The 18,016-nt window shown below is 36.3% G+C and overlaps 1 protein-coding gene across 4 annotated transcripts in view; it reads right to left on the bottom strand.

Moving 5' to 3' along the window:
- LOC129725966 (uncharacterized) overlaps window positions 1–16,499 on the bottom strand; it is a 266,385-nt gene extending 249,886 nt beyond the window's left edge. For all 4 annotated transcript variants that reach the window (XM_055682454.1, XM_055682456.1, XM_055682455.1 and 1 more), the window contains exon 1: window positions 15,379–16,499. The gene's annotated coding sequence lies outside the window, so the exon portion shown is untranslated. The remainder of the gene's footprint in view (window positions 1–15,378) is intronic.
- Between the last annotated feature and the right edge of the window lie 1,517 nt (window positions 16,500–18,016).

An 18,016-nucleotide genomic window follows, 5' to 3' on the forward strand; every position in this document is an offset into this window, starting at 1 on the left:
AGGTAGCAACGGTCTGCTGGACTATGGCCTTATTTGATGGGCAGTATGATTTAATAATTGCTTGATTTTGTTTATACATTCTGGCGCTATTAGGCGATTCTGTTGATCCCTCTGGCTTTTTCATTTGGGTCATTCTGTCTAAACGGAATGGATGCCGCCAATCGGAATTATTTGTTTTAATGTTGTGAGCAATTACATGGAGTGTGCACAGAATAGCATGTTAAAGTAGGGTATGAAAAGTCTAATAAGTTTTAAATGTCTAAAAAGAATTTATTAGCTAATGTGATGTTGATGGGAGTAATTTTTACATAATTATATAATAACACTGTTTCAGCTAAAATTTTGTTTTTGAAGACTCACTCTATGCACTTATCACGGCAATTCAGTAAAGTCTGCGAGCAATAACAGAACCAATAAAGTTTATTTCTAGTGTTCAGCAGCAGAGTACATCCTCACGATAGAACATACATCGGTTGGTGTGCACCAATCGTTTTTGTAAACATTTTCTTTTTATTTTTATACTTTTTTCACCAAATCGTACATTGTGAAAGTTCGTTTAGTAGTATAACGTAACCATATTTGACAGTTTTACCAACTTACTTCGTCTCTGCGAGACTCAAAATGCGACATGAACTGTCGGACGTGAACAGAGAAAGAAAATATATGTTTCATACACTGAATTTCGCCTGCGACAATCATGTTTCAGTGCTTTTAGTGCTGCCTTTTGTTCAGATTTTATTCAGATTTACTTGCCGTGATTGCTTAGCACAATTGAAAATGTTTTAAAGAGATAACAATTACGTACATATTATCATATTGAAACAACAATAAATCGAAAAATTTATGATGGAACTATGCAGGAGCAACAATTTTCAAAGACACAAGATTCGGAAATAGTAAATGCGTCACCCGTGAAAACACAACCTCATTTTTGTAAAGACGTTTTAACGACTTTCGGCTTAGTAGGAGCTGTTATTGAGCCACGTTCTTCGGAAAATTTCGAGCCTTAATCAATTTTGCGTCTTATCAAATTATACAAGGTTTATTCTGATTTCGCGCAAAATTGTGCCTTAATTATTGGTACAATGATTATTGGGCGGAAGTATTAAACTAGTATGAAACAGATCGAAATCCATCGAAATCTTTCACCGATATGAGTAGTCTACTGGTAGATAATTCTTATTGTCTTGATTTATACGACGATTATGTGTTTGGTTTGAATGGCGTTCTAGCTAAGACACATTCGTTATCTAGGATTCAACCCTAATCAATAAAACTCCGGTTTTATACAATATTTCTGTACTACACATTACGCTTTTTTATCCACTTACTATTTAATTCTATCACTTATTCTATCATCATATTTCTGTGGTTTTGCACCATCCAAATTTTGCGTGTGGAGCTGATGAGAACTCTCATCATAAAAAAATATGAATGAAGTCTATGTTGGTAGTAGTACCAAGTAGTGGTAGAAGAGGGTAATCATAAAGCTCTGCGTAGCTTTTTGCTGAAGTATGATATCCAAATCCTTAACTCGCATTTTTATTCATTTTTTCTAGTTCTTCGTTACGCATCCATGTCTAGTATGCTATCAGTGAATTGGCATAACAAAGTATTAACCTGAAAAGACATAACCAGAAATGAAGCAACACTCGTTAGTTTAAGCAAGTCGTTTATCAATTGTTACGCACAGGTATAAATATAAAAACTGTCACTGCAGATTGAAATACAGTTTGGGAGAACTTCTTAGAGAACTTTATTCAAGTAGGGTAGTTGAGAACTTTGACAGGTCGAATGTGTTATCGTCCCTACCAGTTCGGTACTCTTCTGCCTCGGGCTCTTCTGTTTTCATGCATTGAAAAACTAAACGTTTTATTTCTTATCTTGAATTTCCAATTCATTTAGATTTTTGATGATGCCAAGATAAAGCTTTTTGAATACATTTTATACAATCGCGACACTTGCGATCATCATTTTGTCAAATTTATAATTGTTTATTTTCTAATTGCGCTAGTTTGATTGCACTAAAGTTTGTAAAGAATGTAGACATTTCAAACAATCACTGCAGCTAGATTTTTTTTAGGAAAGCATAGAACTTTTTTTGTAAAATTCGCGCAAACCTATATTACTAGCAGATTTGGAAAATTTTGTCTCGCTCATTGTGTTGTCTTTATTTAATTTATTTTAAGCATTGAAAGTATGGGAATTTCAAAATTGATAACACTTACTTAGAAACTGACATCGCGATTTGTTTATAGTCATTGCAGATTCATAGCGAATCAGATAATGGATATGTTTGAACTCAAGAGCAAATAGTGCGAAATGATTAGTTTTATCGGAATGAGGACATCGTTGCCCTTGAATTCGCCTTAAAGTATCGTTGATTGCAAAACTTTGATTTTTAGATGCTTCACGACCAACCGTATCCGCTGTTTCGGTGTTTTCTTTGCACGATTTTTTTTTCACACGGGACAAAGGTCACAGGAAGGATATTTTTGCTAGTAGGGAAGAGTACACTAGATCAAGATTCACCTTAATAAGTGACGCCATCATACATACAACTTCTACCCTATTATTTCCGGTTTATTCTATGTTCGACCGGCTGACTATTTCGCGAAAGTTTAAATTCCACTGTCCACTGAATTTCAACTACAAATTATCAAACACACCTGTGCGATGCACAAATTGTCTCAAGGACAAGTGAGTAGCTAAAGAGCAAAGCAGAGCCTTGGTGCTACATTCCGATTCGGAACTTGACCTTCTGTTTGTTATACACAGACTTCGCAGCCAACTGTTTAGTGTACAGGACTATTGCAGGACTAGCGCTACGATCCTACTGACACTAACAGTCTATCCCGAGCCGAGACTCAACCTACGACGACTGGCTTGTTAGGCCAGCATCGTACCTCGAGACCATCTGGGAGGAGGAGTGCTACGCGACTCAAAACTAACATTCAAACAACAGATCATTCCATACGAAGTGTACATGCCACTTGAACACGACCATCACCGATTTCTGCCTAAAATTGGGGGATTTTTTTTCATTCTCGGTTATTTTCCGTCGGTCTAGTTCCGCACTATTGTTGTGCCAATCACCGACGCCCGGGGAGGCGACTCCACCCAGGGCCCTAACTTACGACCCGTTTATTAACGGACCGGCGCCAACGGCTTTACTTCCTCATGCGATGGAAGGCGTGATATCAGAGATTTTTTAACTCAGAAAACTCCCGGTGTCGGCTAGGATTGAATCTAGACCAGTTGGGTTGGTGGTGAGTGGATCACGCCACCCCACAGCCATCGACACCTATGTCGGCGTTGGGATTCGAACCCAGGCGTCGAGTGTGGTTGGCGGAGACGCTACCAACTACGCTAGGCACAAAATTGAAGAAATTATTCATCTAATGTCACATTGGAAAATCCCAATTTTGGTGTCGATTGGCATACCCCCTGCTCTGTGAACCCCCCCTTTATGTTGCTGTCATTCACGCATTTTTTCTGTCAAAACCACTTTTTTCTAATCCCTACAATTTATAGACGTAGACGTCCAAGAAATACTGATAGGTGATTCTTGAAGTAAAAACAAAGCAAGGAATCCAGAGAAATATAATTTTTGACAGAAAGCGTTGCGAGGTAGATTATTTTTGTTCTTAAAAACTAAATTTGCATTTTTCGACAAATATAGCCATTTTTATTTTAAATTTGGTGATTACTTTGTATTTCTAGGAAAATTTTACGTAACTCGTACACTCATCACCCAGAGGGGCCAACCTCGATAAAAAACATTTTTACGAAAATAGTTGTAATTTTCGTAATTATTTTGTTTTACAATTCATAAACGCAATACGCCCGAGAAATTTTAATAGAAGATTTTTGAAGAAATTCAACTAAGGAAACCAGAAAAAATATTATTTTTGATCGCTAGTGTTATCAGATAGATTATTTTTTATTTCAAAAATGAATTTGCGTTTTTCGGCGAATTCGACTAGTATTATTTTAAATTTGATAGTATTTCTCGGAAAACACTTACAACCCCGTGGTAATATGAGCCAACCTTGAGATATCACATTTTTACGAAAATCGTTCTTAATTACCTGATTAATTTTTCTTACAATTCATAGACGCAAGACATCCGTAAAATACAGGTAGGTGACTTTTGAAGGAAATTAACCAAGGAATCCAAAAAAAAACAATATTTTTGACCGGAAGTGTTGCTAGATGGATCATTTTTGTATTTAAAAATTAATTTGCATTTTTAGGCAAATGCAGCTGATTTTATTTTAAATTTAACAGTATCAGCGTATTTCTCGGGAAATTTTACGTTAAAAACACCTAATAATGAAAATTTAAAAAATTTAAAAATTTTTCCACAAAAATGTTACAATATATTATATAGGGGCGATATTTTCTCACATAAAATTTTCCGAGGAACACTCTGAAATTATCAAATTTAAAATATATTACCTGAATTTGCCTGAAATTACAAATTTGGTTTTTGGATACAAAAATAATCTATCTGGCAACACCTCTGGTCAAAAATATTTTTTTTGGATTTCTTGGTTTATTTCCTTCGAAAGTCACCTACCAGTATTTTTCAAACGTCTTTCGTCTTTAAATTGTAAGAAAAATTATTTGGGTAATTCAGAACGATTTTCGTAAAAATGTTATTGTTAAGATTGGCTCATATTACCTCGGGGTGATAAGTGTTTCTTACGTAAAATTTTTCGAAAAATACAATGAAATTATCAAATTTTGAATAAAATGGATACATTTGCCGAAAAATGCAAACTTAGTTTTTTAATACAAAATTTCTTCTTTAAGAATCACCTACCAGTATTTTTCGAACGTCTTACGTCTATAAATTGTAGGAAATATAAAAAAGTGGTTTTGAAAAAAAAAGCGTTATCCTGCAAGAATGAGAGGGGTTGAAGAGAGCATGGGGTAACGTTTGCGGTAAAAACATTGACTTTTTTAAGATGGTGATGAAAAAAAAACTAAGACAGATAATTGAGTTTGATAAATTTCCCATTAATGGTAATTGTATTATCTTATTTGCAAAAAAATTCTACGCCTTTGCGTGAAGCCTTCCGGCAGTTAACCGGAACTTTCGCCATGGCGGACGAAAACATGCGTGTAGGCATGTTTTTAAGCTCTTTCTTCGTTTTTTTTTAATAATTCCTCCTCCGTTTTCGCAACAAAATTATTGGAATAAATCTTGCGCTTCATGTTCGCTCAGAAATCCTCGATGGGACGCAGTTTGGGGTCGTTGGGCGGATTCGCCAACTTCGGTACCACATCGATAGTCAGCCGCTCCATCTCCTTCAACGATCGCTTCGAGTAGTGGGCCGACGCCAAATCTGGCCAGAACACCGTTTCTTCGCCCTTATGGCATTTCTTGATTAACAACGCAACTTCTGGCAGGCACGTCGTACTATAAATTTCCCCGTTCACGGCCAGTCCAGAGCAAAAGAAGACCGGTTTTGATATTTCCTTCTCGCTGATTGTCAGTCATAGCGGCACCTTCTTGGGGAACTTGGTGTGTGAAATAAATTTCACCTCGGTGCTCACTTCCTTCGTGGGGGAGGTAAAATACGAAGTGCCCTGCTAATCGTTGCCATCCAGGGTGAGATAGGTCTCGTCGTCCATCACCACTGCCACGTCGCGATTCGCCGGGAAAATCGACTTGACCATCTTCTTCAACCGCTGTCGCTGCGTCATAGCCTGCAGCTCCGAGACCAGTGGACGGGACTGCCGCTTCCTGACATGTATGTCCATGTTCTCCAAATACTTTTTCACTGTTTTATCGCATGCACCAACCTCCCGGCCAAATGCACGCAGCGATTTAGCCACTTTCCCCTCGGTCTTCCTCTTCAACATCCTTTGAAACTTTTTGTCGCTCAGGGTCGTTGGGCGTCCGGAACCGGGCTTTCTTTCGATGCTCTGATCGAACGGGTATATCCGGCGCCAGTGGGACCAAACTGAAAAAAGACGGACAAAAGTCTTTCTCGACGTTTTACCATATAGGTGTCTTCAGAGAAGTTTTCTATGCGACTTAAAATATTTTAAGATATTCGTTGAAAATATCATTAAGGGGGTATTCAATCAAAATAAAAGCAACAACATCTAGTTGCAAGATATCAAATTTAAATCTTCGGCAAAGTTGTAGAAATATAAAATTTATGAATTTTTCTCGAAGACACTAAGTGGCTATATTGTAAAACCATTGAGCTATAGTTAATTTTTTGTCAACACCCCCTTAAAATCAATTTATTGAGTTTCTTGAGTTTGAATCGCGTTTAATCGAGTTGACATATTCTACAAAGTTGTTGATATCATCAAGATACAACTTTTCTTAAGACTTCAATATCGTATATCGAATTGTTTGCTTCAATTTCTAAACTAATCTAGTTTGCAAATAACTTTACACTACTATATGCAAAGATATGAAAATTTAAAGCTTTTTTATAATGGACATATCTAAATAATTGTAAGTTATAGAGAAAACTTGTCAAGAGATAACTTGCAGGGAATTGCCTAAAATTTTATTAAAAATTCAAAAATCAACACACTGAAAAAACTGGTTCTGAAAAAACAAAAAAATTATTTAAAAAAAACAGCTCAGATTTCTTTGAACTTTAATTTTCATATAAAAATTTAACTATCAATAAACTTCTGAGCATTTCAAAAAGGTCACTTTTAAGGAAAAAAAGTGTTTCTAACAAAAAAAATTATGTCCAATATTGTTTCATGTTGAAAACATTCCAAGGACACGACAAAATTGTGGGGAAAAGTTTTTTTTTTTTCTTAAAAGTGCCTATTTTAAAAAAAATTTTATATAAAAACGATGTGTTAAGAAATTTAAAATGGCCTTTTTCTTATCAAATCACTTTTTGCTTTTGACATCAACTTCTTTTAGTATACAATCTCAAATTCGATTTTTCCAATATTTTTTAACGAAAATTCAGACAGTTTCTTAAAAGCCATCCCTCGAAAACTTTTCTCTATTCCTCTCCATTATTTAGATATGCCTTATTATACAAAAGACATAAAATGTTCAGACCTTTTTAACAGTTAGTCTAAATAAATTATAGTAAAAATGTTTGCAAAGTTGCTTTGTTTAGGAAGGCTTTCAGACTTACAAAGTTACAATGAGTTCTGAGAGGTTGCTGCCAACATTTGGTCGAGCTAGTGTGAAATCCGTATACAAGGTCATCAGAAATGTGATTGGTATGATCGAAAAGATTGCTAGGAAAACCATAATACCCGATCATACCCGGCCATGATTTTTCGTACACTTCTAGTGTATACAACGACTGATTAAATAATGCTTATTTTGGCTGCCACAAAGTGCCACTCATTGAAATATATTAATCGAAAAATGAGTAAAATTTTGGCTCAACACTAATTTTCTGAGCAAACAATTCGATATACGATATTGAAGTCTTAAGAAAAGTTGTGTATCTTGATGATGTCAACAACTTTGTAGAATATGTCAACTCGATTAAACGCGATTCAAACTCAAGAAACTCAATAAATTGATTTTAAGGGGGTGTTGACAGAAATTTAACTATAACTCAATGGTTTTACAATATAGACACTTAGTGTCTTCGAGAAAAATTCATAAATTTTATAGCACTACAACTTTGCCGAAGACTTGAATATGATATCTTGCAACTAGATGTTGTTGCTTTTATTTTGACTGAATACCCCCTTAATAACATTTTCAACGAATATCTTAAAATATTTAAAATCGCATATTAGAAAACTTCTCTGAAGACACCTCTATGCTAAAACGTCGAAAAAGACTTTTGTCCGTCTTTTTTCAGTTTGGTCCCACTATGCGGCGTCCACAAAGTTCTGCACGATGTCCGTTTTTGACGCGGTGGGGTACCGTTCTTTGAACGCGCACACTTCTGAACGGAGTAGCTTCACTTTTTTCGCCATCACAGTTAGAGTTTGACTGACAGAGCTGTAATTTTTTTTTTTTGCTAACTTATTGGTTACTGTGATTGGTGATGCATGAGTAGTTTCGTCAGTGCGATTAAAGGTAAACCAATGAAAAATCGGCAATTTTTGTCCATTTTTTTTACCGCAAACGTTATTCCAATCAACACTAAAATTGGCATTTTCCCAAACTGACATGAATTATTCCACCCAACTTTGAGCAAAATCTGTGATGTTCGTGTCCAAGTTCGTGTCTTTTCGTGGTCACGTCGTATGGAAGTGACTCATATGACATTCGCCGTTGACAATGCTAGCAGGAACTTTGAATTCGTGATGCGTATCGCCTAAAACTTCAGCGATATCTTGTTTGAAAGCTCTGTATTGCGCTTTGGTGCGCTCGAGCTTCAGTGTGGAGTATGGCCCCCATGACGTGAACAGATTTTAAACGATTTTAACCCCTCCCCCCCTGGACAACTGCTCATGTAAATTATAAAAAATTTGTATGTACCGTGGACATTACACATACCCCCCTAAAGCTGTCCACGACGTGGTATGTGGATGGCCCCTAAGCAGAATCGAGTCACGGCAACAAAGATTTGTTTGCTTTCCGCTCCGGAGCGCGAACCGCTCCGGAACTGCGAAGCTGTTCAAGCGGTATGAGGGCCCCCGAATTTTTTGCTCTTTGTGAAAATTTGCTTTTTGTGATTTTTTTCGACTCGTACTTTTTTTGCTCCCATGTGTATTGAACAGTCAATTTGTGGGTGATATAAAATCGTCAGTACCATCATGCCGTACAGTTGTGCACGGATGATATTATCTATTATATTGCGCAAATGTTGGTAATTGGCATATTTTTGCTGACCCGTGTGGTTGTGTATGGTATAAATTTACCTTTCAATGTCAGGTAAAGTTGAAATTATGAGTTTCATTGAAAATTTATAGAAGTTTTTTTTTTTTTCAAATAAAAAAACCTCGGGATTGCATTTTTCGTCACTCAGGGCATTTAACTTGGCCACATTCAATGAAAATACAATGTTGTGCATGTTTACCCTCAAATCAACCCAATGACGCAATATGGTATCATTTGACTTAACATTTCTTGACTTGAAAATAAAATGAAATGAAATGAAACAAGAAGTTAATTTAGTTTTTTACGTGGACGCAGTAGCTTACTAAAATTGAGAAAAAAAAAACAAAGTATATCTAATTTATTTCATAAGGATATGAGATTACAGTATATCCAAGTATTCTCTTATGGAGATGTAAAAGCCTGCGGTATAACTAAATTATATTTATTCTTCTTCCTTGTAAATTTTCTGGAACATTACTAAAAATCTTTCACTCATTTGTTGTATAATACTAGTTAACAAAGGTGTGGTTCTAACGCTCAAACTGAAAAAAAAATAAACGAATATAGTTCTTTAACCATTCTCGTGAATTTTGATGCCCCTAGCCACCAACATATTTGAGACACTTGAATGAGTTTTCTCGTAAACATAACGTTGAAGTGACGAATCCGACGAGCAGTTACTTTGTGACACTTTGACGTAAGCTGGTGCATTTCTACGCTGGCTAGAGACACCAAATTTCACAAGAATGTAAAAAACTATAATCTTTCTAAAACAACTGTTTTGAACCTTCGGGCAGCATTTTTGACGTAGAACTACGTCTTTCAGAAAGTTCGGCTACCTAGGGATGTAAAATGAAAATGTAAAACCGGAAAAGTGAAAAATATGTCCAATTTTAAATGCTAATAAATCGGTTGGTTTTCGCTAGATATCCTTCGTTCTTGCAGCAATCGACTGGAAAATCTTCTAAGAATCCTCCCAAATGCAGAAAATTGTAGTCTTATTATTCGAACTATTGTACCATTGAAAATTGTCAAGCCTTGTCAACACTTGAAATTCGACCTCTGATTGGTCGTTGTATGATTGCTTTCCCAAGCACGGTCGACAGAACTATAGACATAGTAAACCGGAATGTACTATTTGGCCTATATAAAAGCGACTACAGCAGTCCATACTTAGCAGCAGCAGTGCAGCGGATAGGAATGGCAGCGGATAGCGGCCGTAGCTGTGGCAACGGGTAGCAGCAGCAGTTGTGGAAACGGATAGCAGCAGCAGCAGCATTGGTATCTGCAGCGATAGTTGCGAGGCCAGCTGGTGCAACGACACTTCCTCTAGTAAAAAACTGCGTTCAGGGGAACATCAGTAGTAGGTACCTTATCCGGCACTTCATCTAATGAAAAGTTGCCGTATTTTGACAACACACAAACGTTTTGGGATGCTGCTTGGGATTCAACATATATGGGCCATCAAATTTTCAATGTGAAAACAGCTTTCAACTGTGTTATCAGAAAAGTGCCTTAGCTCCCTCTGTCGGGGTAGCACACAAATGCGATCAACATCATATCCGACATGAAATTGAACAACAATTGTCCTTATAAGTACATTAAACAATTTATTGAAGATTCAATATATTCTCGTTTTGTGCTAGAATTAAAAGTAAAATTTTATTTTAATCTGCATGCACTTGTTGAACTTGTTTGCGTTGTATAGTTTTTATTTCATTCCTGTTCAGTGATGGGTGTACAAACTGAAATTCGGTAGTACTTTAACTCCTCTTTTGCACAAAAATTTCAAACACATTCAATACAAGCACACCTTATTCATCTCGGCAAACTTTCCAACAGCTGATCGAGCTCGGCGAACTTTTCAACAAATATCAGCAAATAAATTTCGACGAACATTCAGCAAATATATCGATTTACCGTGAACTAGCAAGTAATGACATCTCGCCTGCCGAAGTTCATGAAAATGCTACCGAAAACTTGTAAAACAGTTCGCTGAATTTATCAGCTGTTGAGTTCTCGGCAATAAAATCTACTGTGAGTAATGCAACAAACAACCTTATGTAGTTCTACGTTAACATTGCGGTCGTGGTTTTGCATACAACTCTTGTAATTTTTCGCTTTTGTCGTCCAGTGTAATGTACATAATTTACAACAGTTTGATTTAAAATAGTGACCAAAAGTTTCATCAGAGCGAATTTCTTGTGCTCGGTACTACTAGAAAAAGTATCTACCAAAAAGAAAATTTGTCATTCCTCTGATCCACCAACGACGACAACTGTCTTTGGAGCAAGTGGTTTGAACGGTTAGAATAAACAGGGACCAGTTTGTTTTGATATATTTTAACCCACCCATTTGTCTCCAATTCAAGTTGATTTCAAGGTTCTGGAGAATTAAAAAATGCAGAAAGAAGATGAAGGATAAAGTGATTAAATTATCACGAAGATGTAAATTGACGGATTGCCAACGCAAAGTAGGGAAAGCTATGAGTCGTGTTTTCGCAAAAGCTAGAGATTTCATTTAAAATAGCGAGGAATAATTTTGTTTTTACTTCAACAACTTCACGGTTCATTGGACCCGGCACCGCTCAATTTATCGACTCTTCAAGTGGTATGCACCTTTTGCAGGTAGGTTGAAGACTCAGGGTGGTGAACGCGGTAATTGTAAAGGATGCGGGGTTCAAGGTGAGAAACGTTTTCATGTCAAATAGCCAACCGGTTCGGCGTATCTGTTGTCGAATTTAATACAACTTCACAGAACACCTTGTAACTTTACAATTTAAATTCTTAAAACCAAAAATGAAAACGTATCAAACATAAAAAAATTGCATTATCTTTAAGAAAAATTATGCATTAATGTTAACGAGATTACTATAATCATTGTAACCTTTCTCAAGTTATAGCAAATATTGAAACTAAAAGTTATAAGCTTTGTTAAATTTAATAACACGTTTACTTTCTCAGATATATTATTACGGATACTTGTATATGCTTGTAGGTAAATCATAAGTTTTTGTCTAGAGATTTCAAAAGGAATCTAATAAATTCAACAAATTTGCATATATAGACAACTTTCTTTTATTGTACTAGTTCGTGTGACCTTAAATGAGTAGAGAGAAAAAAATCTAAAGTTTTATGACACACGTAAAATATGAACACATATTTTCCTCCAAATAGTCACTTTGTCTATCCTCTATCGCCCTTGGTTTTTTGGTTCAAAAACAACAAATCACGTACACATATGATGTTCATAACTACAAAAACGACTGTGTCACATCCTGATTCGCCCTCTTTTATCGCCTATGCAGCTATAAAATGACTAACTGCACATTCCGAGCATTCAAAAAAACAACACTTTATTCTAGCCTATCCCCCGAAGCAGGAGTGGGCTACCATTTTTGCCGTATCATAGTTTTTTATGAATGCGAATAGACGGTTACTACCCAGAGCAGTAGTCTGTCAAACAAATTACCTCTGGTTTTTAGACAAGACACCAAAATATCGCACGCGATTTTTGTATCTATCATGCAACCAATTTTTCAACATACTGTAGCAAAACACTTTACTTTACTACAAACTGGCGGGCTGCAATGACGGAACAGCTTTGGAAACTCCTGTTTAGTATGCTTGTGGTGATTTGTGATGACACGTAGTCCGTACAATTATCACATTGAAAATATTCTAATATATCAGTGGTTTACCAAAAAAAACGTTAATATGATATTTTATTTTTCTTAAATTTGGGTGATGAAATATTTTTGGCTTGTTTTTTTTCTTTTTCAATAAATGAATAATAAAGGCATTTTGCTTTCAAATATTCAATTTTTCAGAGTGAAAATGGTTCAAAAGAGGATGTTATTGATGTTAACATTGCATGAAAACTCGTTTCAATGCTTATGGCTGTTTCCATTTCTATCACATTTAGCAACGATCTCGCAACGCAAGTCTAAGGTAACGAACTTTTCCCAATATCCCAACATGACAGTGCTGAATGAGCACGTCAAAGTGAAACGTGAAAAAACGCTGACTTACGAGTTCAAAACAGCGCATCCCGAAAAAGCGTTGTCTCGTGCACAGCTGGTGGAGTGACATGGAAATTGGAATTAACTTCGTTACCTGGAAATGTTAATTCAAAATTTCCCTCGAGATAAATTAAATTAATCTGCTGTTGTGATTCCAGATCGGAAGAGAACTTTTAAAAAACATCCCAGATGATGAGATGCCAAGGCTTGAAGGATATCCGAGAGCGACGCTTCAGAATACAAATAAAATATATAGCCTAACCAACAATGCGGAATGGAATGATGTCACGTTTGGTGTACATGACTCAGCTGTGAACGTAAGGGATTTATTTCGGAAGTCGTGATATGACGTCAAATTAGTCAATGTATCATCACGAAAATTTGGATACTGTAATATTAACAATGTTGAACGATACATATTATCAAATGTTAGTATGATGTTTCCCGTAAACAAATTAAACCTCAATTTGAATCCTGTGTATGAAAAATATGGCATTCTCTGGACGAGTGATGAGCATGTACGGTAAACATCTAAATACGTAATGGTTAGCATTTTTGGTTTTATTGATAAGGGTAAATGAAGCAATAAAAAATACACGCTTCAATAACCACTTTGTGCATTTTTGGCCACAGTGCGGTATATTCTCAGAACGACATTTTTAGCAAACAGCAGATTGAAGTGAGACTAATCGCGGCAACAAAGTGGGAATTTCCAATTCCTTTGAAGAAACTTTAGGTTTTTTGCTACGTAAAACCTTTTCTGTGTACATTGTCATACTTTTTCACTCTTCGCAACGAAACAAACATTTTCTGTATAAAAAGTTTATCACCACAATTACGTGACGGGAGTTCAAAAAAAAAATATAAATATAGACTACCAGGCCCATACCAGCTCCTTGATGTGTTTCCTTTTTTATTTTCACGTCTTTATTCTCGGCAGCCGTATCAAATTTATTTTGCTGGAAGTGATATCATATTACACACCAGTAGTTTGGAGTTCAGGCCGTCCGCAGTATGGCTTTAGAGATTGGCTTGAATACATTTTATTTGGCGGCATACACAGGCAAAGGTGTTGTTTATTAAAATTGTTTGACATTGCAATGGGAGTGGTAAACTATGGCGAAAAAAAACCGTCGCCTTAGGACTAAGCGTAGTCGGGTGACAACAATTGCAATTATTATCTTGACACCAACAAAAGACAACATCAGAAGTGAGAGGTAATAAAACGTTTATTGTGATTTGTGCTTTGTATTAAGTAATGGAAAAAAGGAAAATAGAGGATAATGCGAAACTCAGTGAATAAGGGAAGTCCGTCAGATGAGGAACCTGTATTTTATTAAAACTACAGGGGTTCTTTCGAAAAAAACAACTCGTCGATTAACACATTTTATGAATCTCTAAATAATGTCAGTAACGCGTACAGCCAGACCGTTTGTAATAGTCGCATTCTTAGTTTTTTATATTTCTACCCGTAGTATTTCTCGAACGAAGTTCTACTTAAAAAAGTGAGTTAACCAATGGTGTTCACTAGGTTGTAAACTAAAGTATCTCGGAAATATGAGATGAAACCAGCGCTTTTTTTGACAAATAATATGAGATAACAACTAACATAGGCATTTGCAATAGAATAGTTGTTTAACCCAATAATTATCTATAAATCTAGTTTAATTTCTCACACAAAGAAACCTGATAAGAAAATGTTGAACTACCGAACAATCTAGTGCTAGAACTTGAAAGCAAATAACTAACAGGAAAGTATACTTAACACTTATAGTCACATGCTGATTGAAGATATCAGTCACCCTTTTGCAATACGAAAATTAATGTGTGTAATACTATATCATAGACTTCCTTACTAGTGGCCACACAGGTGAATACTCCAAGAGAGTTTGAGCTTAAAACAGCGAAACTGCATTGGCCCTTCTGCAAGAGCCTTGTAGGTTGGCACCACTAAAAACAGTTGAAACAAGTCACGTACTTTTGAAACAATTGAGGACCACCAATTTAACATCCTAGCACTGCGTAAAGTTGTTAAGAGACGTGTGATAGCTCGTACGTGTATAAACCAACGCTAAAAATCTCGCATTGGCTAAGTAGAATAGCTGGGGGATTAACCAGCTAACCAAAATATAAAGTACCGCTGATCGATAAACGTTATTCGCTAAACTTAGATCAGATGAACTCTTGCTAACGGCTTACTATAAATTGATTTTTGTTGAAGAATTTTGTTCCATGAGTTTTGAACAAGATTCCGTGAGCTACTCCAACGTGGATTACGTCAAATGTACACCCAAAGGTTGAACAATGCGAAACCACATCAATATTTTGTGGAACCTTGTGATTTTGTGGAATAATGATTTGGGTTCTTAGCATTATTATAGTTCTTAATTGATTTGAATTTCAACAATTTAGCACAATATTTTAATTTTTAAGTAGAGACAATTCAAGTTATAGGTACTTTAACCGTTCCACAAAATGTTTAATTTCGTAGGATGTATAAATTGCACAAATTTCTGTTAGCTTTAACAGGTAATCGGAAAAATAGTCAACAGTCATACTCACGCACCTTTTTCCAACCATTTAGGTTCGGTTTTAACGATAATTCACCGGAACACGTAGACACCGTTTTTGCGCCGCCTCAACTTTTATCCAGATCTCATTTGTTTGATACGGAGAAAAAGAAAACGCTGTGCCAGCTATAGACTTCCAATCGCAAAGCTTTTCAATACGTTGGCCGATTTTCACCTTATCATCACTCGTTTTACCTATCATCAGGTAATTGTTTATCTAGGAAATTTCCCACAAGTACCTGTATTTTTTTTTTATTTTGTTTTTTAGGTATGTTTATAACATATCGCTCTTCATAAAAAGTTTTTACACCATAGCACTGTCTATCGGTGGTAAGGTGTCTGCCCGCCAGCTGTTTTTCACGACAACACAAATTGGATGGATAGCAAGTAAGATTCCAATTTGGCTTTGGCTTCTACTTTGCCTACACAAATCACGATATGTTTATCACAATACAACATGTGTAAGGATTCTATTGGCGATAAGGATTCTGCCGATGTCGCAGGTAGCTGACGATATATATTAAATCGAGTGGGTGGAGTCTTATCTGCTTATCAATATTCAATGTAGTATGATTGGTAGCACTTCCATGCATTATACTGCACTCAATTACTTTTCCATATCACAAGCGATAAGTATCAACATTTACTGCTGCATTAAATATTTGTGTTAACAAAACTCTATCCTATAAACAGCAGCTCCATTTCACCTCTAACTAATTTATATTAATTGACCGAAATTCACAAAATCTTCACAGTAATTTTGCGCAAATTTGAATATCGCAACCCGCAGCGACCCGTCGTGAGCACTTCCATTATTTCAGGTGATTTATAAGCCCCGAAACTTTCCCAATTAGATCCACTGTATTTTCACAAATTAAACCTGTATGAAGTCACATACCGTACCTCTCCGCTCTTAGAAAGTCAACACTTATCACTAGGTGCTAGCCTTAGAAGTGAGACAAGTGAAACTTAGACATCACCAAACACAAACTTTATCATTGCCTCCTACAGCATGCGTGTTGGTGCTTCCAGGGCAAATGCAAGAATAATTTTATTTTCTGAGAATTTCGAATCACCCAAAAATTTTCCCGAGTGACTAGCATCCGACGACTGATGCGACTGAACACCGACTGAAGCGGGTTCAATTTTCCAAGCGGTATTTTGTTTTGGAACTGAAACACACCAACTGACGGAACGGCTGATTGCTAGGAGAGAGGAGAGTTAGAGCGAGGAAAAGGTGGAAAACTGAGTACAAATAGCTGCCGACACTACGACACAACATTTCCACGCGGTTGTACTATCTGGCTCTTCTCACTCTTCGGTAGCCAAACCACGAGGAAACTCTTGGTCTTACAGATGGTCCAGAAAGAACGCTCTCTGAGCTAGTTCCACAGTAATAGACAGATGGGAAAAGGGTCTCTCAGCCACCAATCTTCATTAGAATGCTGGGTGTGAAAATGAGCAAAAACCGATGCGTCTCAAGAATCTCATCTCTAGCACAATCGTTTACGGGCGCCTGGGTGGAATAGCTTGAATTTAAAATAAATGTTTACGATAATTGCAAAACTTGTTGGTTAACTCATTTTGGCTGTTATTTGACAAATATAACTTTTTATGCCATTGTTCGACTCCATCGTATACAAATCTGTGTTATTGCTATAATTTGCCATTAGGAAATTTTCAATTGAAAACGTTATTAACCATGCAGACCAAATATTTGTTTGACCTCGTTTTTAACTTTATCGTTTAGCAAGGTTCTTCATCATCTTGAGCACCGACAACTTTACTCAAATCAGTGAGCCCGCAGAACGAATTCGTTTCATCCCGTTTGATGTCTTGATTTACTGTTCTACATCGTTGTCATCGTACGCCGTCAAATCATAAAAGTGGGTATTTATGAGAACCCCTGGAGCATTGGTGTAGTCTTCCGGCATCGTTTTATGTGGCGTCACCCTAGGCAGGGTTCTTATATCTTTGCACTTTACGCGGATATGGTTTGTTTTCGTCGCACATCCCACGTCAACATACGTCAAGTTTTCCTATAGGTTTCATTATCACTCAAAGCTTTTTATGATCGAACTGGAAAAGACTTTTAAAGCTAGCAGAATTATAGAGATAGCCTGATAATTTTTCCTCACTAGGCCAGTTCAATATGGACTAACTTAGAAAACCAGTGGAGTTTTTTTTTAATAGAACCTAATAGACCTAAGAACAACAAGACGCACAAAATGTGAACTTTGAATATGTGGAACACTTTTTTATCAACAACTTTGGAATTTACTTATCTAATTTTAATCTTTAATTATCGACACAACAAAAGTTTTCAAATTCTATAGAAAGCATTAAAATCGACTATGCCAGTTTCAATGAATCATGTTATTTGTTATTTGTATTTTTCTATATATTCCTAGACAACGTAAGGGGCCATCCACATACCACGTGGACAGCTTTGGGGGGGGGGGGGGTTGGCTAATGTCCACAGTCCATACAAATTTTTTAGAATTTATATATGGCAGTTGTCCACGGAGAGGGAGGGGGGTCAAAATCGTTAAAAATCTGTCCACGTGGTATGTGAATGGCCCCTAAAACAATTTTCTGGAAAATTTTTAATCTCACAAACAAAAATTTTCAAAA

Source organism: Wyeomyia smithii, chromosome 2 (assembly GCF_029784165.1).
Source record: "Wyeomyia smithii strain HCP4-BCI-WySm-NY-G18 chromosome 2, ASM2978416v1, whole genome shotgun sequence".
NCBI lineage: Eukaryota > Metazoa > Arthropoda > Insecta > Diptera > Culicidae > Wyeomyia > Wyeomyia smithii.